Source organism: Falco punctatus (genome assembly GCF_963210335.1).
Source record: "Falco punctatus genome assembly, chromosome: 2".
Lineage (NCBI taxonomy): Eukaryota > Metazoa > Chordata > Aves > Falconiformes > Falconidae > Falco > Falco punctatus.
The window spans coordinates 8,224,880-8,245,067 of record NC_137581.1 but is presented as its reverse complement, the minus strand read 5'-3'; the positions used below and the strand labels follow the sequence as shown (position 1 = coordinate 8,245,067).

Below are 20,188 nucleotides of genomic sequence, written 5' to 3'. Positions count from 1 at the left end.
TGGATTTAAATATCTACCTTAGCTATTTTTCTAGGAAATAAATATCTTTGGCTATGGATACATAAAATAAGAAAGCAATATTCCTTTGTACATATATAACTCCTTTCAGTGACGTGTGAAATTCTTAGATAAACACCCAAAGAGCCAAACTTTGGAACAATGTCAATAATACATGCTGATATGATTCAGAAAAAGGAAGACAAAATAAACAGATGCCGGGGGAAGAAAAAAAAGACAATTTTACCCTTTTTGTTACTTTTCCTATCCTCTGACACATTGTGTGAACAGACAAATCATTGCTTTCATTTCTAATAACATTTTTAACTCTCAGTCAGAGAAAAGACAGAAAGTACTGTGTTTTATTTCCATAAAAACCTACTTCATAGATCATATAGCTAATGGGAACTTCCAGCTGAACAAATAAGCTGTTACTGACAATAACCTTCTTACATTATTGCTTCAACTAGGCATTTATCTTTTAGCTGTACAGAAAAAAAAAAGATGTCTATTTAGAGAATAATCACTAGTTTTATCTATGAAATCTATGCTGTTCATTCTTAAAACAAACATGTTAGTAATAACTTCAGCCTGAGCAGTAAAATGCAATAGTAAAAAATGAGTTGCCCGGAATTTGGCATTTTATTGCAAAATTACCAGCCTGACCGCTTGGGCAATAAAACTTAAGGGAGGGCATATTTAATACATACAGGCTTTTTTAGCAGCTGTATGAGCAGAGATAAGGTTTTTTGAGTGAATTAAATCTTGTTGATTGTTTTTTTCTCACATTCTTTTCATTTGATCATTATTTTAGCTTTAGAAAGATGTGAGGCCAGATAACATAATGGACTACTTAATGGATAGCGCCAAAACAGTAAATTACAAAAAAAACCCCTTTGAATTTATATCTCAAATTGAAACACTACTGAATTAATTAAGATTACTATTAACAATACACATGAAGTTAATTCAGAAGTATGGGATAATTAAAATAAAGCTTTATTTGATTTTCAGCTAAAGCTGGTGATCACTGTTTCTATTTGTGTGCTACTGCCAGGACAGCCACAAGGATAAAAAGATGCTGATTTCTTCAGCATGGAAGAATTTGTTTATTACCCGGGACTACTAACAAAGAAGCAAAAAGACATTTAAGCAAACATCAAGAATGGATTTTTTCTTTCAAACATTAGTTGTGGATGGGGAACAATGATTAAATAATGTTCCTTGGTGACATAATTAGCATCCTTTTAACCCCCAAAACATCTGCATATGCTGATGTAAAGTGAAGATCTGAGAGTATTCCAGAATGATGATAAGAGCAAATTAGTCGGCCAGACAGCAGCCAGAGAGCTTTCTTCAGCTTCACAGCCCACCTAGGGCATGACCTTGGGAAGATTGGGTTATGGTATGCTTCGATCCTTTTCTCTTCCCTTTATTGACACTGTATGCTGTAAAGGGCAAGGTCATTTCTGGCTGCATAGCTGTTCTGTATTCCGTGCAAAGCAGTTCCTAATTCAGCCTGATCCTGCTGCAATATAAGCAAATAGTAGCAGAGATAATCCCTGCCATTTTCTGCAGTGCTCAGTCGGGTGCTGTTTGTTTGCATGGTTGTAGCACAACTGATACCTGAAAACACATACACACACAAAGCAGTAACACATGCTACTTCCATTACAAAAGTGAAGTTTACAACTAGGAAAAGAGTAATTTTTTCTGCTTCTCTCCTCTACATAAAATATAGTTGAGTTACAAAAAAAAATATGTGAGGGGACGTTGCATTAGCAAGCAGGGTCTGCCTTTGGGATATAAAAAACCCACAGCACTGAGTGTAAAAAGGTTTAAAAGAGCAGAACAAGTCAAGGGGCAATACTGTGGGGAAAAAAGGGAGAGTGGGTAGGAGAGACAACTCAGGAAGAGAGATTTTCCATGTCTTTTTATCGATAATGAATCAGGTTCATTACCTAATCACATCTGCTTTCTTGGAAAGATTTCTTCTTGGGAAGAATGGGGAATTGAACAGTGGCCCATTTAATCTTATTTAAATAACTTTTGCTGATTGCTAGGGCACTAGGAAAGTTATACTACAATAAAACTTTTGAGTAGGATTCATATGGCCAAATGACATCAGACAACTATGCTAATCATTTATGCTACTTTTATAATCAATAAAAAATCATTAAGGGCTTTTAAACCATGATTCATCCCGTCTCAAAGAACTATCTGAAAGAGATGAGATGAATCACACTCTTGGTTTCTGAAAGGCTGGGGGCTGGATGTGGGAAAAGGAGGGTGGGAAGATCAGTGCTATAACAGTTCATAACCTCCGTTAGAGTCTCAGCTCCATTTAGACTGAGGAGTTGTGTTTTAAGACCTTAGAAAGGTTTGTGCATCCCTGGTGTGGATCCCTCTGGTCACCAGCTGCATCAGGTTAATCTCACATAAAATTCTTACTCTATTTTAAAACCAGAGAAACATTCAAACATTTGGGAACACAGGGAGCAAGATAAGTTTTTCTAAACTTGGTCTTTTTCATTTCTCCATTGAATTAAAAAAATAAATCAAAACAAAATAGCATGTTTAATTCCAGAACCTTTTTCTTGTTGATTCTTGTGGTTAGGAAAACATTGCCATCAGAACCTAGAAGATTAGAGTCTCTTAAAGGAATGCCCTCCCTCTCACTTGCTATTTTGCTAATGTGCAATCTGCTTCACAGGATCACCCAAGCTTGGATAGAGCGCTCGATTTCCTCACAACAGGAATTAGGAGGACAGGTTTAGAATGGAGATAAGGAAGGAATTTTTTACAGTGAGTATGGTGATACACTAGAACAGGTTGCTCAGAGAAGCTGTGGGCTTCCTGTCATTGGAAGTGCTCAAGGCCAGGCTGGATGGGGCTTTGACCAACCTGGTCTAGTGGAAGGTGTCCCTGCTCATAGCAGGGGGTTGGAACCAGATGATGTTTAAGGTCCCTTCTAACCCAAACCATTATGTGATTCTATGAAGAAGAGAAGACGACTTCAAGAGGAAAAAGGAGAGAGAATGGGATTTAATACAGGTGTACATCCAAGTCAAACTCAGCGTTGTTCAAAACCATTGAAGATGACAGACACATGTAAGATTGGTCAGTGGGTAAACTAGCAAAGACTAAAGAAACTTTATTTGTTTCCATTTCCCCTGGATAAGTGTAAAATGCATCTGCCTTTGGGTTCCATAAATGCTGATCAATTGTCCTGTGGATAATAACACGTATAATAGTGGAACAAGACAGAAGACATTACTGTTATCACAAAAAGGAAAATGGACAGAGGAAAGAGCTATTCCATCAAAACTGGAAAAGCAGAAAAAGTGTCGATATCAACAATAGTCAAGAATATTTGTCTTTGCATTGGATTATCAGTAAACAAAACATGAAAATATTTGAAATGGTAACAAAGCCATAAAGAAAAGAAAGTTGCACCCAGAATAAATCAAAAGCCTCCCAAGTCTCAATCAGAGCTATTTCAGAAAAATACAACCAGTGACTATTTACATCTATTTTCCACTATTTGCTGCACTAGGCATACATTTAAAATGTATCACTATATTAGTAAACCCTGATATTCTAACTAGCAAAAAGTAGGCATGGAGGCTCCTCTTATGATTAGTCCAGCAAAGGTGCCTCTATGTGATAATAATAGAATCACTGTTTAAGACATGGATGAATCACACTGTGAGCATATCACTCTACAGTAACCAAAGAGGGAGACTAAAAGATCAATTGCAGCTAGATAATGTCAGCTTTCTAATAAGAAGTGAAGTTAAAGAAACGCTCACTTAAAACCCAAATGGGATGTTGCACTAGAATCGTATAATCGTTCATGTTAGCAAAGACCTCTGAGATCATCAAACCCAACTGTTAACCTAACACTGCCAAGCCCACCACTAAACCATCCCTAAGCACCACATCTACACAGCTTTTAAACACCTCCAGGGATGGGGACTCAGCCACTTCCTTGGGCAGCCTGTTCCAGTGCTTCTCAACCCATTCAGTGAAATTTTTTTTCCTAATATCCAATCTAAACCTTCCCTGGCGCAACTTGAGGACATTTCCTCTTGTCCTATTGCTTGTTACTGGGAGAAGAGAGAGGACAATGCTCTGGGAGACGGTGTCAAAGACTTTACTAAAGTCAAGGTAGACAAAACCCACAGCCTTTCCCTCACCCACTAGACAGGTCACCTTGTTATAAAAGGTGATCAGGTCAGCCAAGCAGGACCTGCTTTTCATAAGCCCACGCTGGCTGGGCCTGATCACCTGGTTGCCCTGCATGTGCCACTTGATGGCATTCAAGGTGATCTGTTCCATCACCTTCCCTGGCACCCAGGTCAGGCTGACAGGCCTGTAGTTTCCCAGATCCCCCTTCCTGCCCTTCCTACAGATGGGCATCAGATTTGCTCACTTCCAGACAACTGGGACCTCCCTGGTTAGCCAGGGCTGCTGATAGATGATGGAAAGAGGCTTGGTGAGCACTTCCACCAGCTCCCTCAGTGCCCTTGGGTGGATCCCATCCAGCCCCTTAGACTTGAGCGTGTCTGAAGTGGTGTAGCAGGTCACTGACCATTTCCCCTCGGATTATGGGGGCTTCATTCTGCTCCCTGTCCCTGCCTTCCAGCTGAGGGGGCTGGGTGCCTAGAGAAGAACTGGTCTTACTATGAAAGACTGAGGCAGAGAAGGCATGAAGTACCTCAGACTTCTCACCCTTTGTCACTATGTTTCCCCCGCATTCAATAGAGGTTGAAGATTCTTCATAGAACTTTGCTACTATTCTACAATCAAGTGTACTTTAAACTAGGAAACAGAATGAGGATTTTAGAGGGTAAGTCCAACATGAGTTTTGCAGCCCCAGCTGGCAACCTCCAAATAATGGGGAAGCCAAAGAAAGTAGCATTTAAGTCATATCCTTAAAATGTAATTAAGAAGTGTGTGATTTGTAGGTAATTAACCAAAACAGTGTGCTTTAGAGACATACAATGCATAATTCTAATTGCTGGATTCCTGGCTTTACCACAGTATCCCTTACCACCAACAAAGTGACCTGATGAACTTGGTGAAGCCACAAAAAGCACAGGACTCATAATAGAAATATTAGGCTAGAAACAAATGAAATATGAATGGAAATATGCACGTAAGCACTAGAAGGAAGAACAAAGGTTAGAGAAATGGCATGTATTGACAATATAGAACACCCCCAGCAATAATACTACAAAATGAGTGGTTTCTGTCAAGCCTGGACAGAATGTCCTGAACAGAATGGACTCTGTCAAGACCACAGCACAGGTGTCTTGTCAGCAGAAGACCCTGTGCTGTAACAGTGGGATGCTGGCAGCAAGATTACAGCATGTGACATATGCCATTCTCCTGCCTGTAAGCCCAACAGGAAAGCAGATCGCAGCAATGAAGACGGGTGTTTACTAAATGATGAAAGTCAGGCAATAAGCAGCTGCCTTGTCTAAGACTTAGAGACTGAAGAAAGAAATATTCATTGTAAAGGACCACCCCATAACAACAGCAGACTCCTAAAGGTTATACATTATCTGTCCAAAAATTAGTCTATGATTGCCAATCAAGAAAATGCCAAGAGATGTGGTAAGGGTTTGATGTCCCTTCATGTCACACATGAGTGAGCCAGACCACCTCAGCACATGCATCCTGGGGCTTGTGAGTGTGTGTGGAATGGAAAGTGAATGAAATATATGAAAGAATGAGCATAATTAAGTAACTTTGGAGATTTCATGAACAAATATCACTCACCCTTCCTGTATGATCTCTTGTTGGTTTTTGCCATAATCATTTTCTACAGGTGTGAAACAAATTGGTTTGCTACAGAACTCAGAACTACAGGAACTCAGATTTTATGAAAATGTTTCAGGAAGCAAAACAAGATAATACAACCAGAAAGTACCCCCGCAACAACTGAGGTCCCCACTGAGGAACTTCTGTGACACAGTGAGCCTGCAACGTGACACATTGACCATGCTCCTGTGAGAGATCTGAGGTAGCTCCTGCCTTTCCACAGACCAGCCACTTCTACAACACCCAATTACAAAACCCACAAAGCTCAGTGTTGTTTTGTTGTTGAAGTTACTTAAGTTTACAGAGCCAATATTTATATTCTTCTTTCTCTCTGAAAGGGAGAATGGTATCATACTGATGAACCTACCAATGAACCTGCCAAACCTGGAGGAATGAGGTCCAATCCAGGTTTCTAATTAATCCAATTCTACTCAGAGGGATGAAAGGAACATGGGTAATATAAAACGCTTTGACCTATATCATTTGATTGACTTGTTTTGATAGGTATGACAGGTCTATCTAGTGCTATATGAACAAACAAACTGAAACAAGGTTAATTATAAACAGAGAAGCAGCAGGGAGTACCTCCCACTGCCCCTTTGCTCAGGCTTCTAGTTGCCAATTTTAGTTTTGCTGGAGGAGAGATAGAGCATCTATTTAAAAATAGCACCCCACAACTGTGGAAGTTTTAATATGCTTGTTATAGCTGTAACTTATGATTGGTGTTCGTTATTGACAGCAGATTTTGTTATTATTTGCTACACACAAAAATGCAATACATTACAAAAGAAAAATCAAAATGTTTCGCAATGATTATACAAAGTTACAAGGAGGGACTGATCTTCCTCTGCAGAGCACTCTCTTTCTGTCTTTATTTCCCATTCCATGAATCAATTCCTGAGAAGCTATTAATCCCAAACATAGGAAATGTCACTTTATCTATCTCCTCCTTTGTGTTGTAGGGGTAGATTCAAATATCAACTTGTCTGAGTGAGTTCTTATAACAATTCTTATTCCTGACTCATGTGACAGCTTTTACTAGAAGGACTTACATGAATAAAATTTGACTACATTTTGTTCTGTGGATTTTTTGCAACCAACAATTTGATAATAGCCTTGGCCAGGAAAAAGGCCCAAGCCCCTACAAATCTAACTGAGCCTGTTGTTATCTAGCGTTTCTTTCTAATGGCCTTGGGTTAAAAACTTCAAGCATCTTTCTTATTGTTTTGACATTTTTTTGCAGAGATATCTAGTGTTTTCAGATATTTCCCAGTTGATGTCAAATAGAATAAAAATGATGTACAGTGCCATCAGGTAAGAAGAATATTCTCTGAAACCACCTCACAGAAGGAGAAAATTATCGTCCCCTTTACACTGTGTGTCATTATATACTCATGCCTTCAGCTATTTATCCAGCCATTGCTACACAGTTCCTTTCTTCTTGCCCACAGCCATTTTTATAGTTGTTTTCATTAATCCTTACGTTCTGGCTGCCAGTGCATCACCTTCCCATACTATTGAACCAGCAGAGATGCCAGATTCCAGCATAGCCCCTACTAAGGATCACACTGGAGAGCAGACACAACACATCCACAGAATATGGCCAGCATGCTCGTGAGAGATGCTATGACTGATAGTGTTTGCCACTTGTGATTATACAGCAGGCAAGAAAATTCTTTGCTTGCAAATGGGCACAGATTGCACAGCAACACTGACACATGTCCCTGAGGGACTGGACCCTTCCATAACCTCAGGAAGAGAGGACTTAGAACTTTTCCATATTGAGGCAGATTTTGGTTAGAGTTTTTAGTAGAAAGTAAACAGTAATTTTTTTCATCTTTCATCTGCCTTAATCTACATAAATTTAAGCACTGCAAATTCAAAATTTTAAAATAAATTTCAGTAAATGAGTTCTACTTTTGACTATTTTTTAAAAATAAAAAAAAAATAATAGAAATTTTAAACAGTATAGTAACACAATCTTGCTGCACAGCCTAGTGCAGGAATCTCCAGAGGTCTGTTCTCGCTGGTTGCTTGATGAGAGAGAACAGAGATAATGATCTCACAGAGATTAAAAAGTCTTCAATATATTGGTGCATATGTACATTCATACTACCCTAAACAGCTCTCTGAAGGACTAAAGGCTTAGAAGAATGGCAGCCAGCAGAAACTCAATGGAGGAGAGTGTGTGGTAGTAGCTGTGGGCTGGTGGTTCAGCAGGCAGGCATGGCTGGCTGATTTCCGTACTTCTGAGAATACCTAAGCAGTTTTGCAGTCTCCATTTCAAATTTTATAAACTGCTATCGATACCATTAGGAAACATATACAAATTTAAAATTTGGCTGTCCTGCTGCTACCTTATACCTGTTCCAAAACAACTATTGCTGGGCTGTCCCAGAAAGCTCCCTGTCTAACATTGCACTCTCTGAGCCTGCTTTTCTGCCAGGGGTTCATCTGAGATTCACAAAAGTCTGAAATGCAGAAGAGTCCAGAATATGGAAAAAAGTCTGGATATTTCAGGGATTTGCTTGCTGAGTTACTCTGCTCTGGCCTCAGAAGCAAATTTAAACAAATGCATCTCTTTTCCAACTATTCCCTTCTGTTGGGCACTGAAATCAAACATTGCAGTCAAATCTATTGGGTTACAACAAGAAAGAATCTGTTCTTAGGACACAGGGTTACACTCCTTGGCTTAAAAAATATATTGTTTACATGTTCAGCCAGAGAGGAGATCATAGGAAAGTGAGATTGTGACACAATTGTTAACATACCTGCAAGGCAGTCAGTGCATGTTTAAAAACAATCATGCTGTAGGTACGGCAGATAAAGCATTGGTTTACATTACCATAACAGTAAAGCTAATCTTTCTGTCATCTTTAATAAAGCCTTGAAAACACATCTTGTTAAATTACACTGCTATTTGTAGTAATTTGTAAAAAAAATCTCTAACATGCAAATGAAAACAATTCCTTCTTTTCTATTGAGTTTAGCAGTTAAATGTTTTTCCCATTGCAGCTTTTTGGCCTGCATATATTTATCCCTAAAGATACATTCCATTCAGATGTAGTTGAAAAGAAAGGAAATAGCAAGCTAGAAAAATACACTTAAGCCTCATTAGAAGTTGTGTGTATTCTATATTTTTACTTTTTTTCAAATTAATTAGGAATAAATTTCCCAGAAAGCACAGACAATGAGCAGTGGCCTAATTGCACAACAGGAATTCTCAGGAATACTTCAAAATTTGTCTTGAAAAGAAAAGGCAGTATACCTAATTATTCACAATAAGCTGATTTTTAAAGCATTAATGAGGATTCCAGTTCACTGAAAAATCATGTTAAATCACACTGTCACAATTTTACTAGCATGAGTGTAAGAAAGAGAAAAATATTTAATTTTTGACATATACTGACACTCCAAGAATTACAGCAAGCAGTTCAGCAATTTTAGGAAAAGCCGCATGATACACCAAGTCTAAATATTTCATGTTAGAAACAGTCCAATTATGTTTCTAAAAAGGTGAATATTAGTGAGGCAAAGCAGATAAATGCAAGATCTGCCATTTAGGAACAGGATTAACTGTTTGAAATTTGATTTTCTGAAATTGTTTCTGTTCTCACATTTCCATGCTACATTTGCATGTGCCTACAAGTGGAGCTGTGCGTGCACACTAGCTTCCTGCTCGTGCAGGATGTTTTTGCATATTTCTGGTTCAACCACAAGGATAAATAGTACTCAAATCCAGAGTCACTAAAAATCAGAATTTTTTATTAGGTTAGACACTATCTGGCTGGCTGCCTGTGTGATAGGATAATTTACATCTTGTAGGGAATAATGTTAAACACAGCACAAGTGACTATATGGCTGAGTGTGATATGAATGGACTGTTAAAGACCACCTTTTTTTTTTTTTTTTCCTTATTCTATTTTTTCTCCATTAGCAGAATTTTTCTTAGCAGGAGTTTTTTTGGTTTTTTTTTATCCTATTCTCACCCCTGTCCTTTCATTCACTTGGGCAAAAAATCAACTGGACTCTCTATGACCCTGGAAGTGCAAGGCCAGGCTGGATGGGGCTTTGAGCCTCCTAACCTAGTGAAAGATGTCCCTGCCTATGGCAAGGGTTAGGACTAGATGAACTTTAGTGTCCCTTCCACCCCAAACCTTCCTACAATTCCATGATTCTAAGCAGCCAGTTGTCTTAATTAGCAAGAAAAATCCAAGTGGGGGGTTGCAGGATGCATTTTTAATATTGTCATAGGCGGATCTGAAGCTTCACTACTGCCAAAACAGATAACTCTGCTCTACTCCCTGCTTTTGGCTACGCTTTCCCCCTGCCTGCCTTGTATCAGCTCTGAAGATTTTCTAGCCAAATGGACTGGCAAGCTGAAAACGGCATGAAAACCAGATGAAGTTGTTCTGAATCACAGACCAGGTGCATATTCACCGGCATCTACAGAGATGGCAGCAATAAGAGCTGGCAGCTGAGGACAGTGCCTGGTTCACACGGCCCCTTTGCTGGCAGCATGGTTTTGTACAAGGCACTGTACTAAAAAGAGTTGTTACTCCTACGGCGAGTACTGCGATGTTAACACTGTGGCTCAGCAAACTCAGCTTGGGGGATGTGTCAAGAAGGAAAGATGCAGGGACAGGAACAAGGAGCTGAAGTGAGTAGGACAGAGATGGTTATTTAGGCTAGCAATGCACCTGAAAATAATTCAGTAAAAAATATGCCTTTAAAGCATGAGTCCAAATGGGAGGAAAGGGAAAAATAAAATTGCTCTCCTAAGCTTAAGAGAGAGAAAGAGAAGCTAGCAATCATAGATTTCTAATGCTCCCAGGAGCTAAGACAAACCTGATCTTGCTATAGTAGAAGAAAACAGTGTAATAATAATGCTTGTTCAGTATTTCTCCAATTTTTGCTCTGGCAGATATACTGGTACTATGAACTTTTCCTGGTTAGAAAATTAAATATCAAACCTTTAACTCAGCCTTTCATGAGAAGTGCTGGGCTTAAGAATGTTGGATTTAACCACTTTTGGCCACGTTATGAGAATGTTTAATTCAGAAATGAGTTAAATTTCAGGACATGGGCTGAAAGCAGTGGGAAACCACATTCTCTCTGCTTGCTTTTTTTTCCTTCTCTCCTAACACAAGTTTTTAAGGCAATTAGTCTCACTACCATAAATATGCTCATATAGATGTATTTATTGTAACTGCATCTTCTTTTGAAAATGCCATTTTCCGTTAATATGTAACTGATAATCAATCAGCTCTGTAAGGTTTTCATTTGAGAAGTATCTGGAAATGGGATCAACATGGCAGAACTTCTCATGAGCATAAAACCGAGAGAAGTCCCCTTTCCCTGGCTGTCTCTCCTCTTCACCAGACGATTCAGACATTTGAAGGATTTTTTCCCTTTTACCCACTGCTCATGCTCTTAAATTTCACTTGACCCTATTTAATTCCTGATGACACAAATTGAGACTCCTAATGTTTGGACAAATAAACAACACTAACATGCCATGGCTCCTCTGCAGTACTGAGACAAGCAGGCAGTTACAGAAACCTGCAATGACTGCGCTGAGAAGATGTTGTTTTTACATTATATATTCACTTGGGTTTGAATCCTGAATTATGGTTCACTTTCCACACACAAAGCACGCCAGTTGTTTCAGCCATAGGAACCAAATTTACGCTGACAGTCCATCAGTTTGTCTGGTATTAACAAATAGTACCTACATAATTTTCTGCACAAATTACTGTCATTAATGACAGCACCACAAGTTATTTCACCTCCTAATAATGTAAATGAAAAACATTTGTTCCTGTAGATGTGCACACCAAGATCTGTTTTAAAGTAGTTATTACTTTTTGATGAGACGTTAACTATTTTTAACTCATGCTACTATGTAAAGCTGTGCTTTTCCTGATCAAGAGTCATTCTTGAAACTTACAGGCTTGACACAGGAGAAAACTATTCCAATTCATGAATAAATGCTATTTGTTTCATATAACATTAGGTGATATATCTTTAACTGAGTACAGCTGTGTCACTGCTTTCTAAGTTGGATGGCTCTTCCAGACAAATATTTAATAATTTGTCACCAATAAAATGGAGACAGAAGGAGCAGTCTGTCAGTTTGGGATCTGTTTAACAACCATAAATGTCAGGGAGAGACTCATCAGTTTCTTTTGTTCGCCCTCCATCTGATGAGGAGAATTCAGCGTTTATCTTATTCCTGTTGCAAAGCTGAACAGAAATACTTTCTTGAAAAGCTCTCTGCCAATTATGCTGAGGCTTGAAAATATAAAGTGAAATCAAAGTTCATCTTGCAGCCTCTTATCTATTTGCAATCAACCCATAAATAATGTCATCCATTGAGTTACTTCCTTTTTAAAAAATACAGCGAGAAATCAAGACACAAATTTACAAGTAATTTTGGCTGTTTATGTAAGGAGATTTACAGAGCCCTGATATGAAAAGTTTACAAGTATGTAGATGATACAGAGAAGGAAAAGGGATGGTGCTTACTGTACTGTAGTAAGAAGGTGAAGGCACTCTGAAAATGGATTCAGGAGTCATTGCACTTTACTTTGACTCTTTTTGTCTCCCTGAAACTGTACTTTGGTCCCTTAGTTCAGTTTATTGATGATGCTTTCTGGCAACACTAAGAAACAAAGTGAAACAAAAATGTTTTATTTGTCAGTGAGAAGCACCCTATACTCTCACAGAGTAAAATCAGACAGCTGTGACTTTGTGAGAAAGATGAAGACACATTTATTAGTCGGGCCTGTAGAGATAGGGCAAGGGGTAATGACTTTAAACTAAAAAAAGGTAGATTTAGACTAGACAGAAGGAAGAAATTTTTTATGATGAGGGTGGTGAAACACTGGTGCAGGCTGCCCAGAGAGGTGGTAGATGCCCCATCCCTGGAAACATTCAAGGCCAGGCTGTACGGGGCTCTGAGCAACCTGGTCTAGTGGAAGGTGTCCCTGCTCAATGGAGGGGGGTTGGACTAGATGACCTCTAAAGGTCCCTTCCAACCCAAACCATTCTACGAGCCTGTAACTTCTCAGAAATTATGCTAAGTATTTACTAACGGAATTGTACTCTGGTATACATAAATAGAAAGATAATGTGAACCCATATTTGAAATCTGCATCCAGAAACAAAGATCTTTTCAGACTGGTCCCAGACCATGGAATAATTTCTAAGAGTTTGTGCTTAGCTTTGTTGAGACTCAGAGTATAACACTTACATGTGATTGTTTCAACCTAAGTTACACTATAGTTTTTAACTGAGTAAGAGTTTCCCTGATATTTTTCATCAGGACTCTTAATGAGATACGGTATAACACAAGATCCTGTTGTTAGTCCCTTGATGGGTTCTATCTAGGCAGGGTGTTAACAGGGCCTTTCCATCAGCTATTTCAATTATTAACAATTCCTGAACTTCCCTGCAATGCCAGTGGTAGGGTATAGGCCAGTCTCTGGGAATGCTGTGCACAGCACTCCTAATGAAAGTGAAACCCTGGGAGAAAGAATGAATGTATTAGCATGTTGATTTATTCCCAGACCACTTCTGGGCCACTCCTTAGAAATTTTAGGCAGTTATTGGGATTAAAAGATTCATCCCAGTGAGACCCACAGATGTAGAACTTAAAGCCTACAAGACCAATTTTAGGTGTAAGGAAACTCATCTCTGCCTAGAGGTGGACAAATGCAGATACGAAGCCAAGACACAGCATGAGAAGACTTAGTGCAGTCCAAAGCAAAGGAGTCTTGAGCAGCTTCCACATACTGAAACCTGCTGTGACAACAGCCTTCCGTGAAGAACCAGCCACCCATCTGACAAAATTCAAGCATGATCCTTGCTTGAGCAACAGAAAAACCGAAAGCCAGATAAATCCTAGCCCGACAGGAATAAATGCAGACTGAAACTGCAGTTTATCTGTACTAGTATTCATCTCTGTTTTCACACGTGGAGAAGTTTGTTTCCTAAAAATGTTTTACCCATCCTAGCTGCAATTAAAGCAAAAAAGAGGGAAATGAAAAATACTAAATTACTGTTGAGGACAAGCAAAAGAAATATTTGTGGTTTTTTGTCTGGAAGACAACCTCTTTAATTTGTGCAGGTTCAAGATTTAAATGGCTCTGTGCCCACTGTTTGTCTTTTCACTGCAGCGAAATTAGGAAATTTTATGATGATCACTGAATCTTGGCACTGGAAGAAACCCAATGGATCATTTATCTTCTTGACCTGAGGCAGAACCAACTCTAGTTGCACCATGGCTAACAAATGGCTGTCTGGCACACCTGGGTATTTGGCACGTTACAGATCTGGTGACCTGCCTGGTAACCGATCACATCACAATCCTCACACGTCCTAAATCCAGTCCAAATCTTGTTTATCACCATTTGTCTATTAAATTTTGTTTCACACCCTCCCTAGAGGGCACACAGAGCAAACTCAACTCTTCAAAGATGTCCTGCAAGGCAAGAAGATTGTTATCAGGGGCCCATAACCCCCGTTTAAGTCTTTGGTACTTCAGATAAATGACTTCAGATCACTCTTCTTTCCTTGTAGGATAGGCTTTCTAAATCTCTCATCATTTTTACGGTTTTCCCCTGGAGTCCCTCCAAGCAGCCTACACCCTTCTTGAAGTGGAAAGCTCAAAGCTTTACCTGTAAAGGATGAAAGGACTGCTCATATGTCTTCTAAACCATACCTCAATTTATAAATCCCAATATAGCATCTGAATGTTTCATCACAGCACGATGTATGAAAGAGAAGATGCTACAGCTAACAAAGTTCTAGATACTCTTCTACAGGATTCTTTTCCTGACAGTTTTCTTTTAAATGCTATTTATTGGATTATTTGATTATTTCTGCTGAAAGCACCTTGAGGTTGTCCTTGCTGAAGTACACCTTTTTTTTTTCTTTTCCTCAGACCTTTTTTCGGTGTAAAAACTGAGGAGTATGGCATCCTCTGTTAATCATTACTCTTCAAACTTTTTCGAGGTGCTTTTAAAGGGATTTCCTACTTGTTCCAATATTCTTCTGAGGTTCTGAAAGCAAACTGATGGCTTTATAGTCCTTTGACTCCTCTTGTTCACTTCAATGAAGATGAGTTTTCTGCTTACCCTTTCCAGTTTTTCACTTTACCTTCTCCACACAGGTGCTCAAAACCAACCATTGTCAGCGTTCAGGTTTCATCAGCAAAGTTTTGGTGGTCTGGGATCAAGGCTGTCAGGACCTACAAGTGTATAAATATCTAACCTCTTCTGAGTGCTGCCAGGCCTATTCCTTCTTCGTTTGAGGCTGAGGTCCTGGCGATCTGTTGCTGGTTTTATTCATGATAGCAAACTTATCACAGATGACCTTCTTGTGAAAACTGTTACCAGCAAAAAGGTAGGCACTTTTTATATCTTGCCTCAAAAGCACCTATTATCTCAATATCTCTCTGTAGCCACAAAGTACTTCTCTAAACTATAATTAGTTTCCCTGCATTACAGAGGGGATGTGATTTGCTATATTAGAATTTAAAAGTATTATGTAAAAATAAATTTCAGCAATTCTGGCTACAGCATTTGTTAATCATTAGAATTTAGAAATGACACACATCCGACCTACAGAGTATGGGTAAGATTAACCCCTGGTGTACCATTTACACTGAGTTCATTTCTTAGTTACAGTGTATGCAACGTGAATGTGCCTACGCTGAACAACTATACTAAATGATTTGCTGTAATATTCTGTTTCCTCATTTCAGGTCTTTCTGTCTGTTGGAGTGTTGAAGTGGCTAGTATGTCTTTCTATGAATTTCATAAGACAACCTACTCATTCTTTTGCATAAGAAACAAAACAATAAACTCAAAGCACAGTTTAGAGAAAAAAAGTCGATTCTGTCCTTATTTGCAAATATGACTTTCAAAAAAAAAAAAAAAAAAGTCAAACATGCCTTGAAGATATTGTTCTTTCATCTTGTGCAATGTATCTCTTATCATATCCTAGAGACTTCTTGTGTTATTATATACTTTTTTACATCTCATTAAACTCTACAATCTTGCTTTGAAAGATAAGGATAGGACAAAATTCTTTCTAAAGGGTCCAAGAGCAGGCTTCTTATTTGTTCATATAAATCACTACTCAAAATTCAGAAGCCAAAATCCTGAGTAATGAACACAGAGATTTGTGCTTTTGGAATACTTGGGATATACTAGTTAGTATTTCTCATTTCACAGGAGTTTCCCTCCACAGATATAATTTGCTTTTTTAAGCTTTCAGAGCTGTGTTTGTCTCAGAAATGAGACACTAAAGACATAAGCATTAAGCCATTTCCTTGCCTTTCTCATATAAAGTCAGCCAAAAAGTACCCTGGAAGAGGACTTTTTTCATCTACCAAGCACACCAAACGCTTTATGGTAAGAAAACATATTGCCTTGCCATTGTCCCAAGTGGCAGAATTTCTGAATGAAAATAACTTCAATGAGTCTGCACACAAAGAAAAAGAAGTGATGCTCTTTCAGAAATCACATGGCCTTACTGCTCACTTGAAAGCAGCAGCGTTGAAGAGCAGCTGCCTATGGGTCAGGGAGCACAAGTCTTCGGCACAGCAAGACCACACTTCTGCAAGAAGCTTGATCTCTGCATCTGCAATGTAGGAACCTCTGCTACATGTCCAAATCAGCTCCCTTTGCACATCACTGATGCAATACGTGCAGTACCAGAATGTTTGTACACTGCAGTCCCAGAGCCTGGGTTTGCGCTATCTTAAGATGGCACAATTAGAAAGTATGGTCATCTGCACAGACCGTTTGTTTCATGGCAAATGGCAAAGGATCTCTTTCCATCTACACTCCAGAAGAAAGGCTGCCATTTCTAGGAATAATATTTAAAGAAACAAAACAAAAACCCCTATCTGATGAAGGAAAAGCAGGTTTTCCATGCTTTTGGACAGATGGTCCAAATGGTAAGTTAAAACTAAAATATTATAGGGAAATTTCTTTTTGCCAAGTCTTGAGATCTGGTTACCACTATTAGCTGTCACCTGAAAAGAACCCAAGTTGCATTCTTTCTTTTGTTTTCATTAACTAGAATTTTAGCTATAATTCGAAATACTGAAAGCAAAATGAAGCTGACGGACCTGCAGAAAGGACTAGGATGTAGTATTGGAAATAGTCAGATGAATTACTATTTGCAATTAATCACTTTGGTGTCTGGCCTCTGACTAAGCCAACTGTTCCCTTCAGATGTTCAGAGATGCTTTAATGTAACTTCTTCCTTTTTTTTTGATTAGTGGAAACAAAACTATTGACAATCTAGAATGTTTTTTAAAATAGGTTTCAGACATATCTTATTTAGCATATCACTTGAATCTTTAAAGCTTCACTCAGCTTTGCCACTCTACCATGACCAGAATCTCTAATAGCAGTCTCAGAAGACTTAAAAATACTGTCTGCCGGTGCTTAGGATTTTAGGGGGAAAAAAAAAAAGAGAGAGAGAAGAACACAAGAAAAATTAATAGCTACAGCTCCCCAAGCTATAAAAGTTTAATTAAATACAATTTATTCTTTTAAATGTGCTTTTCATGGCACTGCAATATTTTGCTGATGCATGTTGTCTTGCAGACAGCAAATTTCTTGAGAAAGATCTGGACATCTAAAAAACTATCAAGAAGACAGAACTTGCAATGTAGATAATTGACTGAACAATAAAGGATGAAATCACTGCTCTGTAATTTCACCTGGTTAATTTGCACATTTGGCTTTCTATTCAAAAAAGAATGAAGCTCTGCAAAGAAATAAATATAAGGATTTTCAGACTACTCAGTTGCAAGTGACAGATGTCATGTCAATGAATGTATCCCACACAGGATGCTAAAGCCTTAATATATTTTCTGATGTATCAGTACATCATATGATTGTTTATTTGTTAAAGTGGTGAAAGATCCAGTATAATCATTCTCTGAAACCTACCTGAGGAATTTAAAATAAGGAACATACAGGTAATGAAAAAAGGCCAAGACAACTGCCACTCCCTAGAAAATTCTCACTTACTCTTCCACTAAGAAAACAGAAAAAAAATACTGGCCTCCTGTCTACAGAAGGAGTTCTTTCCACATTCAGCCCAGTAGTTTAGCAAATGACGTCATTCTCCTTCTTCACCTTTTGATTTATTGTGCATCTGGAAATACTGATGAGACAATTAATGCTCTGCTACACTGTCTGCTGCATCTCCTCCCTCTTTAATGTTGGCCTGATGAAAACAGCAAAGACAAACATAATGAAAGGGATCTTCTGTAACTCCCTTTTTAACTCTTACACAGCACTCTAGAATGGGGAAGGATATGATGAAACTACTCCCTGACCCAGAAATGTATAATCTAAAGGAAAAAAGGAGTACAAAGGCATGCTATAATGACAAAATTATGAGACTTACTGTAATTACATTACATTTTGTCAGGAGAAGAATTTGTAATTGGAAAAGAAGTTGGCCAAGGTACCTTGTGATTTGTGTAACACTTGTCATAGACAAAAAAAAAAAAAAAAAAAAAAAAAAAAAAAAAAAGGCATTTGGTGGTGTAGAAAAGTCCTTGGGATTTTTGCAAATGATGCAGAGAAAAAGGCAGAAGTGTCAAATAGCATCCCAAAGCACAGAGATTACAGTTTACCATACAAGCCTGAGACAAAAGATGCCCCAAGAAACTTTTCAGCAGTGTGCCAGAGATCATTCTGTAGCGGGGAAATCCATTTAGTAAGCAACTTCCTTTGAAGCATTTCCGCAGGGACAGGATATATCAAAATCAGAATTTTTACAATGGCCTGCTTTATTCTCACCCAGAAGCAAGCCATATGAGCAAACTGGGAGATGCATCCATTACTTATCCAACAGCTGAGCGGAGAAAATAAAAACCCTTTTTCTCCGTATGGGTAGAGGAACTGGACAAAGAAAAGAAAATGCAATATCTTCCTCCCCTCAAATTTCCACCGAGAGATTACAGAGTTAAATCTGCCAAGGTGACAAGAACAGTACCTGTCATGTTAACTGCTCTTGATTCTCAGCAAAGTAACTTTGACCACAGGAAAAGGATTGACATTCTATGATAGAGAATGATAAAACCCAAGGTCACACTGGTACAGCATACCACTTGCTGTCTCTAGTTAGAGCTAATGAACTATCTAGGCAACTGGATAGCAACACAAAATTCCTACCTAAGAAAGGACAAGCACAGAAGATTTTGTCAATTGAAATGTCAACGGTCTACTTGGCTCCAAAGATGGTTGAAATTGGTCTGATGTGACAACAATTTCATACTACCATCTTCTGCCATTTAACTGCATTCGTAACAAACAAGATGACAGATTTACTTTCTCCACTGAAGACAAAAAGAAGCTGGCCAAAGCTTATTTTTCTTGAAACAAAATCTTAAGCTTTTTGGCATCCAAGCCTACCTGCATGCCTGCCTTTCCCCACACTGCTGCTTTTGCTCTATTGCAGCCACAGTTCATTAAGATGAATCTTGTTCTGCTGAAGCTGCCTCATCAGTAAGTATTGCCGAAGCAATTTAGTAATGGTCCTAATGCGCAGTGCTGGATTTTTATGGCCATCTCAATTGGCTATTAAAATACAGCACTGCACTTTAAAATTGCTACTGCACCACTTCAGAAATAACTTCAGTTAGCCTGACGGAGTTGCAGAAAGTACTGTTCATTTCATTAGAAACCTCACTGTTTGTGAATGATTTCTGGAAGCTGATACTTAAAATCTACTATGAGATTAGATGCTCATTTTGCATATTAACCTAAGATTCGTAGAACTGCTTGGAGAGTTCTTAAGAACTGAATGGTTTCAAGGGAAAACCAAAATGAAACAAACAATAGATATGTACATAAATTCGCTGCATGGTCTTCCAAGTATTTTGTTTATTTCCTTTACTGCTAATGGAAAATGACGGTGAAACACAAAAGAGGGAAGTCAGAATGATCATTAAAATATAAGACTTCAAACAAAGTGATATTCTGCAGCTCACAGGACATCTCTAGGTTTGGGTGAGACGACCAACCAGATGGATGCCTTTTGAATTCATTTGAAATTATCCTTGTTGATCTGGAAAATCATTACGTTATTGATTGACTACTTATCTCAAAGATGGTTGAATTCGGTCTGATGTGACAACAATTTGATACCATCTCCTGTCATTTAACTGCAATTGTAACAAAAACCATGACAGATTTACTTTCTTTCTCTACTGAAAACAAAGATGATAGCCAAAACCTGAAATAATAAAACTGAAGTGCCACTCTAATAACAATAACTATTACTATGTGAGATTACGTAAAATAAGCACTTTTCTTCAGGAATG

At 38.5% G+C, this 20,188-nt stretch overlaps 1 protein-coding gene and 1 long non-coding RNA gene across 26 annotated transcripts in view; one reads left to right on the top strand and one right to left on the bottom strand.

The window, feature by feature from the left end:
- Positions 1-20,188, bottom strand: part of DLG2 (discs large MAGUK scaffold protein 2) — a 1,068,724-nt gene that overhangs the window by 333,226 nt on the left and 715,310 nt on the right. The gene's annotated exons all lie outside the window — the stretch shown is intronic.
- LOC308059077 overlaps positions 1-20,188 on the top strand; it is a 450,864-nt gene that overhangs the window by 167,421 nt on the left and 263,255 nt on the right. The gene's annotated exons all lie outside the window — the stretch shown is intronic.